We start from the raw sequence: 13394 nt of genomic DNA on the forward strand, positions 1-13394 counted from the left end.
CTTTTATTAGTATGGAATGTCCTTCTTTATCTTGTTTGATCAATGTAGGTTTGAAGTCTACTTTGTCAGAGATATGTATTGCTACTCCTGCTTGTTTTCGGGGGCCATTGGCTTGGTAAATCTTCTTCCAGCCTTTCATCCTAAGCATATGCTTATTTCTGTCAGGGAGATGAGTCTCCTGTAAGCAACAAATTGTTGGATCTTCTTTTTTAATCCATTTTGTCAAACGGTGTCTTTTGATGGGTGAATTAAGTCCATTAACATTAAGCATTAGTACTGATAGGTATGTGGTGATTCCTGCCATTTAGTTATCTTAGTTGTTTGAAGGTTTGATTGTGTGTACCTAACTTGATGTTACTCTCTACTGTCTTGCTTTTTCTTATCCTGTGGTTTGGTGCTGCCTGCCTTTTCATGGTTAAGTTGGGTGTCACTTTCTGTGTGCAGGATCCCTTGCAGAATCTTTTGTAATGGTGGCTTTGTGGTCACATATTGTTTTAGTTTCTGCTTATTATGGAAGACTTTTATTGCTCCATCTATTTTGAATGATAGCTTTGCTGGGTAGAGTATCCTCGGGTTGAAGTTATTTTCATTCAGTGCCCGGAAGATCTCACCCCATGCTCTTCTTGCTTTTAATGTTTCTGTTGAGAAGTCTGCTGTGATTTTGATGGGTTTACCTTTGTATGTTACTTGTTTTTTCTTCTTACAGCCTTCAATATTCTTTCCTTAGTTTCTGAACTTGTTGTTTTAATGATGATATGTTGTGGAGTAGTTCTATTTTGATCTGGTCTGTTTGGTGTCCTGGAGGCCTCTTGCATTTGTATGGGAATATCTTTCTCTAGATTTGGGAAATTTTCTGTTATTATTTTGTTGAATATATTACGCATTCCCTTCGCTTGCACCTCTTCTCCTTCTTCGATGCCCAGGATTCTCAAGTTTGGTCTTTTGATGGAGTCAGTGAGTTCTTGCATTTTCTTTTCACAGGTCTTGAGTTGTTTAATTAATAGTTCTTCAGTTTTTCCTTTAATTACCATTTCATCTTCAAGTTCTGAGATTCTGTCTTCTGTTTGTTCTATTCTGCTGGATTGGCCTTCCGTTTTGTTTTGCAGTTCTGTTTCGTTCTTTTTTCTGAGGTTTTCCATATCCTGGCTGTTTTCTTCTTTATTGTTGTCTATTTTTGTCCTGAGTTCATTTATCCATTTATTCATTGTGTTCTCTCTTTCACTTTGGTGTTTATACAGTGCTTCTATGGTTTCCTTTATTTCTTCTTTTGCTTTTTCAAATTCTCTATTTTTATTGTCTTGGAATTTCTTGAGTGTCTACTGTACATTTTGGTTGACCCTATCCAGTATCATCTCTATAAAATTCTCATTGAGTACTTGTAGTATGTCTTCTTTTAAATTATTCTTGTGGGCTTCATTGGGTCCTTGGCATAGTTTGTCTTCATTTTGTTGGAGTCTGGATCTGAGTTTCTGTTCTCTTCATTCCCCTCTGGTTCCTGTACTAATTTTTTGCTGTGGGGAAACTGGTTTCCTTGTTTTTTCTGTCTTCCTGTCATTGTCCTTGGTGTTGTTACTGTCCCTGTACTGTGTCTAATTAAGTATTTTCTAGCTTGTAATAATAACAATGGTAATATTGAGAATGGAAGAGTGAGCTGAGATGGAAAGCAAGAAGTTAAAGAAAAGGGGAAAACAAATATACAGGCAAGAGGGAGAAAGCAGAACAAGGTGTCAGACAAGAGAGTTTCAAAGGTGTAAACAGGGAGTGTTAGTGTACTAATCGACAGTAAGCTGAACAGACAATAGAGAGACAGAGAGAGGATTGAAAATCAAAGATAAAAAAATAAAAAATAAATATATGAAAGTAATATCTATATATAAAAATGAATTAAAATAAAATGGAAAATAGAAAATTAAAAAAAAAAAAAAAAAACTTCCAAGTTTATATGCAATGCAATTTCAGTCTTAATAATTTGGATGTCCATCTCAATCTCCAGTCCTGGAGTTGGTGCCTCAGATGTTCTGTAGTTGTCTCATCAAAGGGGATGCATAAAGTAGAACAAAACTACACTCACACACACACAGAAGGAAAAAAAAAAAAGCCCCACCAAGTGTCCCCAGTTCAAATGCAATACAGTTTCAGTAGTTTTTCGGCTTGCAGGTGTAATTCGGTTGTTCTTTCATCAAAGGTAGGGAGAAAAAGAAAAAAAAAGCGTCTGGAGGCAGTTCTGAGAGTGGTATCTGCAACTGTGGCTTGCCTGCCTGCTGCTCTCAGCCTGTAGCTGGCAGCATTATTTATGCAGATCTCTGGGGTGAGCTAGCACTCACCTGGTCCCACAGGCTTTGTTTGCTCAGAGTTCTCCTGTGCGGGGGGCCTCTGCTACAGGCTTTCCCCTTTCCAAGCACTGGGAAAGGTGCCACTGCCCCGCGTTGTCAGGCCTGCGTGTTTATTTACAGTTCACGTGGGAAGTGGGTCTTCCCTCCTCTCACAAGCGTCCCCACTCCTGGTTGCTGGGCGCACCCCGCTCCCGCCAGAGTCTCTCCGGCCCGCCCGGCTCGTTTATTTACAGTCCCGGGAAGGATTCCATTCCCCCAATCTTCAGCACTCAGGGCGCCCCACCCTCTTTCCAGCGTGTCTTAACTGTTCTTATTGCTTAGTACTCAGTTTCTCTTTTTTTCCCGGGTGGAGGTCAGTCTGTCCAGGGGGCTATGCTGCTCTGGCCCAGGCTTGTCTGTGGGGCTACCGCAGTACCGCGAAGCTCACCTTGTCTGTGTCTTCCCAAGCCGTATGGGCGCTGACCACTGGCGGCCCCAGGGGCCCTCCCCGGTTCTCCGTTTAACGTGAAGTGGAGATTCTCTGCGCCGGCTGGAGATGTGGAGGAGTCAAAGTAATGCCTTTTCTCGGTGATTATGCCTGCAAAGTGTGTCTCCAGCGTCTCTCCAAGATTTCACTATAGGAGGGTCGCTTTCTGCTTCCTACCTCTAGCCGCCATCTTGGAATCTCTACAGTCCACTCTTTAGCCCCTTCTTGTTTTTGATGATTGGCTCGATGCACATGGGAGTAATGGATCCAAGGTCCGATGCCGTCAACCTTGAGGGCGGTAGGGGTAGTAAACAGAACAACATAAGGCCCTTTCATCTAGGCTCTAGGGTTTTGGACTGATGCCTTTTAACCCATACCATGTCACCCAGGACTATGCCATGTTCCGGAGCCGGGACCCCCTCGGCAGCGTGGAATGCTTGAATTAAGGGCCAAATCCGTTGTTGCACCTTAGCTAAAGCCTGTAGCATGGTCAGGTAATTTGGGGCCAGATTACCTAGTCCCGGGCTTAAGGTCCTTTGAACGATGGGGGGTGGAGCCCCATACAGGATCTCAAAGGGGGTTAGCCCATGGACATAAGGGGAGTTCCGGACTCGGAAGATGGCCAAGGGAAGGAGTGTCACCCAATCACCGCCAGTCTCCAGGGCCAATTTGGCTAAAGTCTCCTTTAGTGTCCTATTCATCCTTTCTACTTGCCCTGAGCTCTGGGGGTTATATTCACAATGTAGCTTCCAATTGGCCCCCATAGCCTGGGCTAGTCCCTGCAGGACTTTACTAACGAAAGCCGGACCATTATCTGACCCAATTGCCTCGGGCACCCCATATCTGGGTATGATTTCCTCTAGCAAGGCCTTTGCCACTACCTGACTCATCTCCTTCTTTGTAGGAAAAGCCTCCACCCAGCCCGAAAAGGTATCTATGAATACCAGCAAATATTTGTACCCAAACTTTCCTAATTTTACCTCAGTAAAATCCACTTCCCAACTTCTTCCTGGGGCCCTCCCCCGTTCCCGAGTACCCGTATGGTGCCCCTCCCTTCGTCCTGGTTTCATGACTGTGCAGCTGGCACAATCTTCCACAATTTGACGGACTGCCATGGTCTGGTTCGGAAATCGGAGCTATGCAGATGTCAAGTCTAGCAATTTTCTCCACCCCAAATGGGTGGACTTATGTAAGTTAGCCAACAGGAATCGTCCAAGTTTTTCGGGCAGAATTAACTTGCCTTCCAAGTCGCTTCTCCATCCATCTTCCCCTTCCCTAATGGGGGAGTGGGCTCTCATCCAGGTGAAATCCTCCGTGGAGTATTCTGGTCAGGGGGGTAGCGAAGGGAGCTCTGCGACAGGCACGTCTACAGCTGCGACCATGGAAGGACTCACCATTGCTGCTCTCTTTGCTTCTTGATCTGCTCTGTTGTTACCGACAGCTTCCGGCGTCTTGGCAGACTGGTGGCCTGGGACATACATCACTGCCACTGCCTTCGGTTTTTCCACTGCCATTAATAGACGCTGGACCTCGGCCAGGTTCTTCAGATTTTTCCCTTCTGCTGTGTGGAACCCTCTTTCACGATAGATGGCCCCATGGACATGGATGGTACCGAAAGCATAGCGACTATCGGTGTAGATATTGACTCGCTTTCCTTTTGCCCTCTCCAGGGCCTCTGCCAAGGCAATTAATTCCGCTTTTTGGGCTGAGGTTCCGGGTGGGAGGGCGCTGCTCCATACCGTATTTCCTTCTTGGTTGACTACAGCTGCCCCTGCCCTTCGGGCTCCATCTTGGACAAAGCTGCTTCCATCTGTGTACCAGTTTAATTTGCAGCCGGACAAGGGGGTATCCTTTAGGTCAGCCCGTACCTATGTAACTTCGGAGAGGAATTCTTTGCAGTTATGGACAGGTGTCTGCAGTTCCGGATTAGGCAACAGGGTGGCTGGGTTCAGGGTTACGGGATCTGTGAATGTAATCCGAGGGGAATCCAACAAGAGCCCCTGGTAGTGGGTGAGCCTGGCATTCGTCATCCATTTCCCAGGGGGTTGTTTAAGGATTCCCTCCACCGGGTGAGGGGCCGTTACCCAAAGGGCCTGTCCAAAGGTTAATTTATTGGCTTCTCTCACTAGCATGGTGATGGCCACTATGATGTGGAGGCATGGGGGCCATCCTGCCGCTACTGCGTCTAATTTCTTGGAAAGGTATGCCACTGGTCTCTTCCAGGGACCTAGTTGTTGGGTCAAGACTCCTTTGGCTACCCCTTTTTTTTCATCTACAAACAGAGTGAATGGTCTTGTGGGGTCTGGCAGGGCTAAAGCAGGGGCCTGTAAAAGAGCGTCCTTTAGCTGGTCAAAGGCCTGTTGTTCTCTTTCTCCCCATCTCCAATCTGGAGCTTCTTTGGTGGCCTCATATAGGGGTCTGGCTATTTCCGCAAATCCTGGAATCCAGAGTCTACAGAACCCCGCGGAGCCCAGGAATTCTCTCACTCCCCCAGTAGATGTGGGGGATGGGGTAGCCAAAATAGTCTGTTTCATGGCATCAGTCAGCCATCTTGCCCCATCTGCGATCCGATAACCCAGATATGTCACTGACCTTTTACAGATGTGAGTTTTCTTGGCACTCGCCCGATATCCCAGCTCACCTGATTCTGTTAGCAGGTGCTCAGTAGCCTCGTTGCATTCCTCTCGCGTTTCTGCCACTAACAGTAAATCATCAACATACTGTAATAGAGTGACTCGCGGGTGGCTCCGGCGAAAGGGTTCCAGGTCCTGGCTCAGGGCCTCGTTAAACAGGGTGGGAGAGTTTTTAAATCCTTGCGGCAGTCTGGTCCAAGTGAGCTGTCCGGATTGGCCCCCATCCTCTTGCCATTCAAAAGCAAATAGTGGCTGGCTAATTTCTGATAATGGAATGCTGAAGAAAGCATCTTTCAAATCAAGGGTTGTATACCACACTTGTGAGGGGGGTAGGTGGCTGAGCAAGGTATAGGGATTCGGAACGGTGGGATGAATGTCCTCCATCCGCTCGTTTACCTTTCCTAGGTCTTGCACAGGCCTATAGTCCCCGCTTCCCAGCTTTCGGATGGGAAGCAGAGGAGTATTCCAGGCGGCCTGACAAGGCCGCAGTACTCCTTCCTTTATTAGCCTGTGGATATGAGGGGCTATGCCTCTTCGGGCCTCCTCAGGCATAGGATACTGTTTCACCTGAATGGGGAGAGCAGAAGCCTTCAATTGTATAACTATGGGCGGGAGGTGTTTGGCGAGGCCGGTTCCCGCAGTCTCTGCCCAGGCCGTGGGAAATCTTTTTACCCAATGGGTCATGTCCCCTCCTGGCTCCTGTCGACTCTCAAACAGACGATACTCGTCAGACAATGATAGGGACAGGACATGTATCGGGCTCCCCTCTCGATCAGTCACAATTATTCCATCTGGTTCAAAATGGATATGGGCCCCTATTTTGGTGAGTAGGTCCCGTCCAAGCAGGGGAGCAGGGCTCTCAGGGACGACCAGGAAGGAGTGTGTGACCTGGTGTTTTCCTAAGTTCACCTTTCTTTTGGTAGTCCATGTACATAACTGCGTACCGGTGGCCCCCTGAACGACACTTGTTTGTTCCTTGTTCAAAGGTCCATGTGCCTTGTTTAAGACCAAATACTGGGTGCCGGTGTCCACCATGAACCCCATCGGCTTCCCCTCCACATGTACTGTTACCCAAGACTCGGGGAGGGGGTCTGAGCCCCATCTCCTTCAGTCCTCTTCTCCGGCTAGAAGGACTCTGGCCTGCTCTACTGCTCGTTCCCTTTCCCTGTTATCCCCCGGTCTCCTGCTGAAACTTCTTCTTCCCTTTAACTTAGGGCACTCTCTTTTCCAGTGCCCAGTCTCCTTACAGTAAAAACAGTGTTCCTTATCGGGGGTCCGGGCGTGGCCCCCTCCCCTGGGTTGGTCCCGGACACCCGCTAGGAAAATACGGGCCATTTCTCTTTGTTGCTTTCGGTTCTCCTTAGCCTGGAACTCCCTGTCTTCCTTTCTCAATTTCTCCTGGACCTCCCTGTCTTCCTTTCTCCGCCTTTCCTCCCTCTCTTCTGGAGTTTCCCTAGCGGTAAAGACCTTCTCCGCTACCTGTAGCATTTCCCTAATGGTCATCTCCCCTAAGTTTTCCTGTTTATTGAGTTTTCTCCTAATGTCTGGAGCTGCCTGATTAATGAATGAGAGTACCACAGCAGACCGGTGGAGCTCCACCTCAGGGTCAATAGGGGTGTATTGACGGTATGCCTCATAGAGGTGCTCTAGGAAACCGGCCAGGCTTTCGTTTTCCCCTTGGATAACTGCTTTTACTTTTGCAAAGTTGGTGGGCCTCCTTGTGGCCACTCGGAGACCGGCCATAAGAGTCTGGCGGTAAATTTGGAGACGCTCCCTACCTTCTGCGGTCCCGAAATCCCAATCAGGGTGGCGTAGGGGGAAGGCCTCATCTATGGCAGGTTGGAGAGTTGTGGGTCTCCCATTATCCCCCAAGACGTTCTTCCTTGCTTCATTGAGGATGCGCTCTTGTTCCTCCGTCGTAAAAAGAGTATTGAGCAGCTGATGACAGTCATCCCAAGTGGGACGGTGTGTATGCATGATGGACTCCAAGAGATCTATGAGACACTTGGGGTCTTCCGAAAAGGGCGGGTTCTGCGTCCTCCAGTTATATAGATCACTGGAGGAGAAGGGCCAGTACTGAAACTGTTGCCCTCCTCCTGGTCCCCCTTGGCCTACCATCTGGACTGGAAGTGTAGGGACAGTTTCCTCCCCCTGTGTTGATGAGGAGGGCCTGTCTTCCCCCTCCCTTTCCCGGATCCCTCGGGGGCGAAGACTTCGACCCATTCCTCCTCCTGCTGCCAGTCCTGCTGAGGTGGATGAGGAAATTTCCTCCTCCGGGGCACTGGCTTGGCCAGGGGGAGTCACGTATGGAGGCAGCCGATCTTCCTCTGCCCCTGCGAGGGATGGGTAAAGGGGGGAACTCTCTGGTAAGACCGGAGATGGTAAGGGAGGTGCCCTATTCTGAGGACCGGTCAGGGTGGGAAGAGGAAGTTTCTCCTCCTCCTTTATGACCAAGGTGGGTGTGACTGGGGTTTTAGCCCCGGGAGCCAAACTGAAGGGGTGAGCCAGAAAAGCTGTTAACCAAGGAGGGGGGTTCCTTGCCAGATCCTCCCAAACCAAAATGTAAGGGACTTGGTCTGGATGGCCTTGATTGCCTAGCCAAAAAATGACTGCTTTAACCTTGGTGATCAGGTCTAGGGAGAGGGAACCTTGAATGGGCCATCCAACTCCGAAGGTGGGCCACTCTGCAGAACAAAAGGTGACGAACTTACCTTTCTTGATGACCAGACCCGCATTTAAGGCCCTTTCTTTAACTTCTGAAAAGTGAGAAAGGATCAGAGACTTTGGGGTTGTTTGTCCCTGTCCCATTGTGGAAGGAGAATCAAACACCAGGAGAGATAGAACAAAAAGGGTGAAAGCAACAATAATTCCACACACACAAAACACTCTCCAGCACTCGCTCGGACCGGTCCTTCTCTCACACTGGTGCACACCCCATTCAACCTCCTCACCGTCCGACTTGGATATCAGGCCAAAAGGCGTCCACTTGACGGGTGGTCTGTCGACTAGTTCAATTAGTTCTTCACCTGGCGCCATGGTTCCTAAAATGCTCCAGCCCAAATGAGAGGAAAGCCTCTCCCAATAGGACCCTGTGGTCCTCCTAGCGAGATTCCCAGAATGAATCTCCCTGGGGATTGGCCGAATCCCCACCGTGGCCCAAATGGAACACTCAAGTTCCTCCAAATGAGGGTCTTGGATCCCCTCCCAACGCCTAGGACTTGGGATCGCCCCTGCTTTCTCGCGGGCAAGTTCTGTCTCTCGAGAAAATGGAATCTCTGTGGAACCTCCAAATGTTAGGACCCCTGAGAGACAGAGAGCCACGCATGAATGCAATCAACAAAGCAGAGTTTATTGGGCTGGCTAGCCAGGGTCGAGCTCCCACATGGACATGCAGGACCGGTTAGGAAAACACGACCCTGAGCCTCTTTAGGGGAGATCTTATATAGACCACTACCTGCCATTACAGCAAAAGCCCACGCGGCACATAGCCAATGATTTTGCAACACCACATACATTTTCAGCCTATCCATTTAAGGGTACGTGTACTTCTTAGCCTATAGAGTAAAAGGTCAGCAGTTGTGCACATATTTTCGTTATCAACATTGAGCAAGCAGACAGAGCACATCTTGCACATACATCCCGTCATCTTTCACAATCTGCTCACATTCCTCACATTCTATATGCCCTAGCCGAGCCTTGCTGCACTGCTTATCTTATCTACATGGGGCGTTTGGTACTGGTTTCTCCAACAAGGGGGTTGGGGCCCGCTGAACAAAGGGGTTGGGGCCTGCTGAGACATCCTATTCCTTTCAACATAGATCAGGGGCAGTACTAGGTTTTATAGGACTTGATACTTATATAATTCTAAAGACCCTATTTAAGGAAAACAAAATTATATATGAATTACATATATTTTTAGGTAGAAAATAGATAATAATAAAATATAGTTATGAAAATTGATCGATTGCAGAATATACCCAAATCTAGAAAAATAAAATAGTACTTAATACTTAAGTAGATACTTGAAAAACTTCTAAAGTTTTTCTATTTGGCTTGTCTATAAACCTTGCTCACCTTATTATTAGATTTTATGAAAATAATGTAATATTTTCTGTGGTAAGAATAAGATGATTCAAGTCTTTCCCCTTGTTCATTGTTATTTTATTAATAGTAATATAGAAAAGTATCTTTCAGAATAATAACTCAATGATGACATATAAACTTTTAGATTGTAGTTTAATTCAGGAGAAAATGCTATCAAGTTTCTATGATGTATGAAATATAAATTTCAGAGTGCTATCAAGTATATTCTTAACAGAAAAGAACTTTTATTTTGACTACATATTGCGAAGAAGTGTCATTACAATTCACACATCTAATGGCAGGAGAATTTATCAGGTGTTGACCTTAAGTTCCATATTTTGCCACTTTTTACTGCTTGGAGCCATAGGATAAAACTACAAAGTAATGATACTTCTGGTCCTATACCCCAGCAGAACATAACTTCATGGTAAATCTATATCTATTACAAAGAATATTCCAGGTTATAAATGTTTCAAAAATAATTTCTTCCAAATAAAGAAGAAGTGACATCAATCTCTTACAAATTTTTCAATAAATAGAAAAGTCCAATACTTTCCAGCTTCCTTTATGAGGCCATTAATACTTTGATATTCAAGCTAGCAAGGATATTGCAGAAATAAAAGTGACAGGAAACTTCTCATGATTGTAAATGCAGCAATATTAAACAAAGTATTAGCATACCAAATCTAGTAATATGTAAAAGAATAACATAATTGGACCAAGTTGCATTTAATCCAATAATCCTATAAATCAAATTAACCTTTGAAATAGTAATTCAACACAGTTAGAGAATAGAAGAGAAAAATAGCCTGATTATCTTAATATACATACCTACTTTTGTTAACATATAACCTTTTCATAATAAAACATAAACTAGCTAAGAAAACTAAGACTTTCTTATGATAAGCAAATCTATAAAAATCACACAGCAAACTTAATGGTAACAAGTTACACACACACACACATTCACACACAAATTCTGAGTTTACTTTAGGTTTAAAAGTAGAAGGCAAAACAATAAATCTTCAAGAAAATAATCTAAGAAAATATCTCCCTGATCTTAGAGCAGTGGATGATACTTTCAGTGGGGCTTTAAAAACTCATTGTACCCTAAGAGGAAGAAAGACCAGCTTCATTTGCATATGACTCCTGTAGTTGCACAGGGCCTTGAATGTACAATAGCCTCATGCTTTGTTTAATGCTTTCTGATTTCAATTTGAAAATCTTGCTAATTTTGAATATTTTCTTTTTGCACTGAGCCCTGTGAATTATGTAGTCAGTTCTGTAAAGAATGAATAAATTGCCTACATTAAAATTAGCAAATTCTGCTCATCAGATAATATTATTGGGACAGTGAAAAGAATAAAGAGATTTAAAAAACACACAGTTTTAAAGGATTTGTATCTAAAATAAAAAAATTTACAAATATTCAAGAAAAATAACAGGCAAGTCAATTAAAATGGGCAAAAGAATATAATTATATAAGATAGCTATAAATCTAATAAAGTAATGGAAAGATAGACAATTATATTAGTCATGTAAAAGGTGATTAAATCCACAATAAGATTCACTGATGTATCCATCAGAATGCTTAAAATTTTTAATCACAGTATCAAGTTCTGGCAAGAATGTAGAACTACTTTTTTTGGGGGGCGGGCGGTGAGACTGGAGTTTGAACTCAGGGCACTGAGCTGCGAAGTAGGTGCTCCACTGCTTGAGCCAAACCTCCAGTCCATTTTGTTCTGGTTATTTTGGAGATGGGGGTCTCATGAACTATTTTGCCTGTGCTGGCCTTGAACTATGATATGATATCAGTTTCCCAACTAGGACTACAGCATGAGCCACTGGTGCCCAGCTGTAATCCTACACTTGGTATCCTAACAGATACTTCTCATTACCTTAAAAGGTGATTTTTTGACAATGGCAGGAATTTGGAGAGCAGTTAATTAGAGTTATACAGGCATCCCTTGATATTCATCAAGGAATGGTTCCAGGGCCCCTGCAATTACAAAAATCTTCAGATGCTGAGGTCCTTTACATAAAATGTCATAGTATTTGCATAAATTTATGCACATCTTCCCATTTACTTTAAATCATCACTAGATTGCATACAATGCCAATACAATGTAAATTCTATGTAAATAATGTTATATTATATAGGGAATAATGACAAGGAAAGATGTTTGTATCTGTTCAATACAAATGTAATATTACTTTTCTAATATTTTTGATTCTCAGGTTGTGGAATCTACAGATGTAGAACCATCTACAAAGAGATAACTGTATAAAACAATAAGCAACGAATAATCTAGTCATTTCCAGTGAAAACAAAAACTTGTGGAGAGAAGTAAAAGTATTCTAGTATGTAAATGACTCAATTACGAATAGCATTTAATAATAATATTAATATTAATACTGACCTAATTAAGTTAAAAATAAACATTTTATCAGAGAAGGGGGGAATAGGGTAAGAGGATAAAAAGTAAATTCTTGTTTTTCTAGTGAGAGACCAGTAAAAATCCAGGAACTGAAAAAAAAAAACAATTATGCAATATAAGCAAGTCATTATTTAGTAATGAGAAGGTAAAGGCCAAAAGAATCAATACAAAAGCTGAAACTTACTTCTTCAAGTAGAAGAAAGGTAACTGCCTTTTTTGGTAAACATGTGATGAAACTGACCTCTAAATTATATGCAAATAGTTACTAAAAAAAAAAAAGCAAGGATAGCCATGCATAGTGTTGCATGCCTATAATCCTAACAATCAGAGGTTAATGCAGAAGGATTTGGAGTTCAAAGCCAGCCTGAACTACATAGCAACACTGTCTTGAAAAAAGAAAAAAAGGTCCTTCACTGGAGTAGCCTTGTAAACACGGCCTGTTGACAGTAGCCATGTCAATCTTGATTTTTTCTTATATTATTACAATACATTATTATGACTACTTGACCACCAAAATGGTTAATCATGAATTGAATGTCAGCTTGACTAGACTGAGAGGTAATTGGGAGATTAGCAAAGCATGCCTCTGGGTTGTTGTGAGATATTTCCAGACATGATTATATCCTGGGGGTTCTGATCTAATCAGTGATTTGATCCACTGATGGATTCAGAATTTGAATAGACTAGTGGGAAGTAGTGGAACTGTGGAAAGTTGTGTATAGCTGGAGGAAGTAGGTTTCTGGGGGCATGCATTTGAAGTGTATGTCTGACCCGGGACCCTTCCTGTTACTCTCTGCTTCCTGGCCACTATGAGGTAAGAAACTCATTCAGCATGTCCATCAATTATGAAGATGTTCCTCACCACTGACCCAGAAACAATGGTGCCATCAACTATGAACTGAAATTTCCGTAACCATGAGCCAAAATAAATCTTTCCTATCTTAAATTGTTTATGTCAGGGATTTTGTCATAGCAACAAAAGTCTGACTATCATGGTTAAGTGACCTCATGTGTCTTAATTTCCTCATCAGTTAAATAAGTTAGTAAAGGAACCCATTTCATAGGCTGAAGCAAAGTTATCATGAAGCTGACATATTTTCATAAAAGTAAAAATTTTAAAGCACCATTCACAGCCATGATTAAATACAAAAAACCTACAATTCTCCAGTTATTTATCCATAGTACTTCTTTCTTCATAAAATGGCACCTGAAAAGCTATTTTTTTTAATCAGAATTTTGCTGTATGTATAAAATCAGTAAAGGGTTTTTAGTAGGGGAAACAACTCCTGTAACATTTAGGGAAGCTTGATGAAATAACTTTGCCACCCATGAAATTCCATTTGTTTAATGAGAAGTTGACTCTTGCCTCCTAAAGCATTCTCACTTTACTCTTGCTGTCTTCACTTTGACAGTCTTGCCCATCTTTCCTGCTGTCCCTTCT

At 43.6% G+C, this 13394-nt stretch overlaps 1 long non-coding RNA gene across 2 annotated transcripts in view; it reads right to left on the reverse strand.

Annotated features, from left to right (window-relative positions):
* Positions 1 to 2014: 2014 nt before the first annotated feature.
* LOC141421679 (uncharacterized) overlaps positions 2015 to 13394 on the reverse strand; it is a 204304-nt gene continuing 192924 nt past the window's right edge. For both annotated transcript variants that reach the window (XR_012446351.1, XR_012446350.1), the window contains one exon: positions 2015 to 3087. This is a non-coding gene — a long non-coding RNA (uncharacterized lncRNA). The remainder of the gene's footprint in view (positions 3088 to 13394) is intronic.

The sequence above is a fragment of the Castor canadensis genome, chromosome 3 (assembly GCF_047511655.1).
Source record: "Castor canadensis chromosome 3, mCasCan1.hap1v2, whole genome shotgun sequence".
Classification (NCBI taxonomy): domain Eukaryota; kingdom Metazoa; phylum Chordata; class Mammalia; order Rodentia; family Castoridae; genus Castor; species Castor canadensis.